The sequence below is a fragment of the Brassica napus genome, chromosome C5, assembly GCF_020379485.1.
Source record: "Brassica napus cultivar Da-Ae chromosome C5, Da-Ae, whole genome shotgun sequence".
In the NCBI taxonomy this organism is placed as follows: domain Eukaryota; kingdom Viridiplantae; phylum Streptophyta; class Magnoliopsida; order Brassicales; family Brassicaceae; genus Brassica; species Brassica napus.
Genome location: NC_063448.1, coordinates 44464325 through 44470324, shown reverse-complemented (window position 1 = coordinate 44470324; position 6000 = coordinate 44464325). Strand labels below are relative to the sequence as shown.

The 6000-nt window shown below is 29.7% G+C and overlaps 1 long non-coding RNA gene across 1 annotated transcript; it reads left to right on the top strand.

The window, feature by feature from the left end:
• The first annotated feature begins 591 nt into the window (after positions 1–591).
• LOC111204142 lies at positions 592–2822 on the top strand. Its single transcript, XR_002656553.2, has 4 exons — positions 592–1330; positions 1429–1592; positions 1701–1904; positions 2024–2822. It is a non-coding gene; the product is annotated as an uncharacterized LOC111204142 (long non-coding RNA).
• The last annotated feature ends 3178 nt before the right edge of the window (positions 2823–6000 follow it).

Sequence of the window (6000 nt, the reverse complement as noted above, 5' to 3'; positions counted from 1 at the left end):
CTAAACCTAAACCCTATATCCTTATACCCCAATCCTAGACCCTAAACCCAAACCCTATACCCTAAACCCTAATCCTAGACCCTAAACCCAAACCCTATACCCTAAACCCTAATCCTAGACCTTATATCCAAATTATATATTTTAAACCCAAAAAATAGACTATAAACCTAAACCCTATACCCTAAACCCAAGTCTTAGACCCTAAACCTAAACCTTAACCCAAACCCTATAGCATCTAAGTTTGGGGTTTGGATTTAGGGTTTACCGTTTGGGTTTTAGGTCTAGGATTTGGATTTAGGGTATAGGTTTTGGATTTGGGTTTAAGATTTACCGTTTGGACTTATGGTTAAAGTTTTGGGTTTAGGGTATATAATTTGGGTTTAAGGTTTACGGTTTGGGTTTAGGGTCTAGGACTTGAGTTTAGGGTATAGAGTTTAGGTTTATAGTCTAGTTTTTGGGTTTATGGTATATAATTTGGGTTTAGGATCTATGATTAGGGTTTAGGGTTTAGGGTATAGGGTTTGGGTTTAGGGGTTTGGATTTGGGTTTAGAATTTAGGGTATGGGGTTTTGAATTTAAGATTTAGGGTTTAGGGTTTACGTGGAAGCGTTAGCGTCGTTAAAATTAAAATTTTTATTTTTTGTAGCTATTTTTTATTTAATTTAATGTTTTTTAATTAATAATATATGTGGAAATTTGATTGTTGCTAAAGAGTAGGGTGAATTTAAAGGTTCACCCCTAGGGTGAACCTAAGTTCTGTCCCTTTGTCGACTTGTAAAAATATTCAAGATCATTTCCAACTTTACGTTTGAAAGAAGACCTATAGTGTAAAAGAAAGTAAAGGAACCGAATAATATATACACTCAAAATGCGGTTTTTGGTCGTTATAGCCAGGAATGAGCACTAAACCGAACCAAAAAGACAAACCAACCCATGCATAACCAAACCAAATGCATTTTATAACTAAATTGAATGTAGTTTTTTTTTTATTGTTTAGATTTTACGAAAGATATTTTTATTTGATAATCTAATAATCGAAAACGGTGTCGCCAATAATAATTTAAAAATACGTCTAATTTCTAGGTAGAGTGGTTAGCAAAGATATTATTTTATACTATCAAACAATTAACCCTATATCTATATATAAACTGAAAGAAAGAAATAGGGTTTTATTTGGTTGAGATAGAAGAAGGGAGGCAGCTCTCTTTCTCAAGATGGTGCATTCACATTATTCATTTAAAATCAGACAATTGCGTTCACATTTGTATCTAACTTGTCATCCTCCTCGTCCAAGAATCCATTCACCTTTTACGCCATACTTGAACAAGAGGTAGCTTTAATTAGGGTTTCCATTGTGAACTAAGAACGAGTCCAAGTTGATTAATTTATCTTTGTTGGTTTTGATCATTTTCTTTCCATTCTTAATAGAACGCTTACTCCTCTCCCAAGCTTTCCTTCAGATCTATCCCCCAAGCAGGATATAGGTGAATTTATGAAAGAACTCTCACAACTCGAATCAGTTTCAGAAAAAGTATCAAAATTAGTAGAGCGTCTTAAGGAACTACATGAGTGTAAGATCAGAATAGCTGCAGGTATTTTGTACCTCTATTTGAACAAATATTTCTATTTCCTTCTCGACAATTTCTTGAGTTTTTTTTTTTTTGCTTTTTTTTTCTCTTTGTTTATATTAATTCTTGCAGTCCGTGTTCTTCTCGACAAGAGGAAAAGGATCCTTAACGAGGAGAAACTGAGAATTGCCAAGATGAAAAGGCTTATCGCTGAGGAAAAAAAGATTATCGCCGAAAAAAAAAAAATATAGCAGAGAAGAGAAGGAAATTAAATCAACGAGAGTCTCACAGAGATGCGTAGGTAGCATTAGATCAAGTCATCAAAGCCATGCAAAAGTAAGTTGAACAATACTGATTTACATCAAAGGATTGACTAAGAATTATTATAATAATTGTTTCTTAAATAAATTAATATACATTTTAGTGATTACTTTGTTCAATGTTGTTTAATGCAGGCTCAACGCCAAAACGAGAACTGGGGATCATTGTAGGGTTAGCTATAGTTGCTCACAATAACGTTCCGCCAAATTCTTACTTATTGTCTTTTATGTTTTCACTTAAACAAACTATTGTCAATGTATAAGAAACTTGAAGAAGGTTTTATGAAAATCACGTTTGTCAAAACTCGAACATCACGTTGCATATGTTCTGGGAAAAACCATCTACCTTCATCAAAAAAAAACGTGTACTATATAGCCATACACGGTAGCTTCGAATAAGTTATAAGACTCAAAACGCAGATTATGGTCGTTATAACCAGGAATGAGCACAAAACCGAACCAAACCAAGACAAAACAAACCATGCAGAATCAAACCAAACACATTTTTTAAGTAATTGGGTGTAGTTATTTTTTATTGTTCGTAATGATTTTGATTTGATTTTGTAATTTTTAAATTGATCTTTTAACTAAATTATAACTAAACCGAGAATACAAGGAACCAAACTAATTTAGTAGAATTTTATTAGAACCGAATAACCCAAATTGAGATTGGACCGAATTGGATAATTTAGATTTATTATTGGCGAAGATTATATTGCAAATTATGTAAAGTAGTTGACAAAAAGGTAATTGTAAAAGCTTGTTCGCTGAACACGAACGAACTCATTATCAGTCATGCCTACAATATCGTGAACAAGGTGCAGAGCAGCTTTCTGGAAGAGATCGATGGAGCTCAATCAATTCCCGAGAAAATCGCTATAATCCAGGGGAACCATTTGTTGTGTTTTGAAATATCTATATATTTATTTCAAAACGAATATCCGCACATGTGGGCAGCTCAAACTCTTAATTCTACATTATATTCAAATATATATATATATATATATATATATATATATATATATATATATATATATATCTTTCTATTTGAAAATTGAATGAATCAAAAATTTGACATTTTACAGTATTGTATTGAATAACTAAAATCTACTATTCAAAAGTCCATCTTAGACCCTTTCCAGATTATTATTAAAAGATAACAACTTAAGGTTATACATTAAATTAGAACATATCTAATGTAATTTTAAATATAAAAATATACCAAACTTCCTATAAAACATGAAGTCAACCAATTAAATCGATAAAGTTTAAATATATTTTGCTGTAAAAGAAGAATAAGAAAGTTTGAGTATATACTTTATCACATCGAATATATTAAAAATATTTATATTTAAGTCACAAAAATTTCCCGCAAAAATAAAAAAAATGAAAATAAGGATTATCTAAAAATTCGTCAAACATTAAGAAGACACTCATACGTCTTCTTCGAAACCTGTAGTGTGTCCATCATTAACCCATCCAAATCTGAAGTTCAAGAGTTTCTTAATTTATATGTTATTGCATACTATTTGTTTAACATACCAATCTAACAAAAGCCTACTAATTTTTTTAGATATTTTTTATAAATCAATGAATTAGTTAATTTTGTAATTAATAATATAATATTATTATAATATAATATTCATTAAAAACTTTATTATAAAAATCCTATACTATTTTTATATAAATTTTATAATTATGGTCTATGTTATTAAAACTAAAAGTACTATATGAATTAATTATGAAAATTTTATATTAAATTAGTAAATTAACCTATTTTATTATTAAAATGCTTTTATCTAAATAGTCATATATCATTCAATGCTTATATATTATTTAAAAAATATGCTATTAGAAAACTTTGAAATTTAAAAATATATTAATGACAAATAATTTTAATTTTAATTACAATTTAATGTTTATTTTAATTATTAAAAAATCCTGTTGTTGCTAATGATAAAAAATAAATGTTAAAATTTAATATTTTTTTTGAAATGTAACACCAAAAATAAATTTTATTGTAAAAATCAAAAGTAATGAATTATTTTAAAATTTTAATTTAATAACAAGAAATTAGAAAAATTAATATCATTACATCAGAAAAATATCATATATCAATAAATTTACTAAAATAATGATAGATATTGCGATGTATAAAATTTACTAAAATAGTAGGCTATATTATTTAAACAGAATTAATTTATTTATAAAATCCAAAAAATATTAATATTATAGATGTTAAAGTATTTTTTAAACACCAACATGTATAGTATAATTAAATTATACTAAACAAATATCTTTCTAATGTATAACTAAATAAATTTTAAAAATTTATTATGTACAATAACAATTAATAACAAAATAAAATGTATAAAACAGATCACTATAATTAATAATGTCGAATAAGAAATCTAAACAATAAGATTATAGTTAACACACTATATAACAATAAAATTTAAAATCATTTATTTTAAAATTTTATAATTATATCAAAGTTATACATTTATAAAATGAAAAATATTTGTGCGGGTCAAACTCTAGTAAATTATGAAATCATAAAAATATGCCAAGGTTGGATGGTTTAGTCCATAAATTACATAATCTTTGCTTGTGTAAGTAAAAGTTAAGGGGATGAAACTTATGAATAAAAGCAAAATAATTCGAACCATGTTGAGTGATTAGGGAGAAACTATAGTATTGCCTGAACATGTATTTCCAAAGAAAATTAATGGACTCTTTGTATATGTTAATACCTAAAATCAACTCTCTAGTGGACATATTCGGCTTCCATCAGTTTCATCACGAGTAGTTTTTTTTTCTAAGTCAAGTGGTAGTACTTTAGTGTCATTTTTTTTGGGCTTAGCATGTATTCATGTTGGTCCTGAGTTCGATTCCCCTTGCGAACTAAATTATCATTATTTAGTTAGTTTGGGTTTGGGCTTCGGCTCAGATGGTTAACATTGTGAACAATAAACGGTCCACTTCTGGCATTTGTCAAAAGGCACTCCAAACTCGGATCATGCAATGTGATGGTCAATCCTTTATGTAGCATTAAGTGTGTTTTTTTCCGAAGTTAACCGGATCAGCCAAAGGGTCCGTAAAAATTAGTAGTTTTGGCGATAAATTCTCGTTTATAGATTTTTCTTCGGATATTTTAGTAAATTATTCTTGGAAGAATATTTACTCTGTTTAGATTTTACCAAGGAAATTTTCATTTGATAATCTCGCCTATAATCATTTAAAATACGACTAGTTTCTAGGTAGAGTAGTTAGCAAAGATATTATTTAATATTATCACACAATTAAACCTATCTATATAAAAAAACCTATCTATATATAAACTGAAAGAAAGAAATAGGTCAGGGTTTATTTGGCTGAGATAAAAGAAGACAAATCTCTTTCTCAAGATGGTGCATTCGCGTTATTCATTCGACATCAAACAATTGCGTTCGCATTTATACCTAACTTGTCATCCTTGTCGTCCAAGAATTCACTGACCTTATACGCCATACTTGAACAAGAGGTAGCTTTAATTAGGGTTTCCATTATGAAATTTTTTTTTGAGTCCAAGTTGATTAATATCTCTTATTGGTTTTGATCATTTTCTTTCCATTCTTAATAGAATGCTTACTTCTCTCCCAAACTTGCCAACGCTTACTTCTCTCCCAAGCTTGCTGTGACACCCGTCATCTCCAATCCGGAGAACAGCGGGCAACCAACAATATCTCGTATAATAAAAGTTCATATATCCAATTACACTCACCCAAAGCCCAAATAAAAATCCGAATAAAAAGCTCAGTAGCACCAATCCGTCCAAATATCATATATTCGTCAGTCTCACCTGAAATGGGGAAGAGAGAGGGGTGAGTAACGGGCAAGTCACTCAGTGAGGTATGAGATACTAAACCCGAAGTCCATGGACTCCGAATAAATATAATTTAATCCTAACATGTTGCGAACACGGTACCTAAAGTACCCAAAGATCACAGAACAGTCCTAGTGAGGTGCACACTCGCTGCCCACTAACATGCCAAAACACCACCGAATATGTTCAGGATGTGCTCCAGAAAAGGTAAGTCAACTTTGGTGACATAGGTAGCCAAATCAATTCT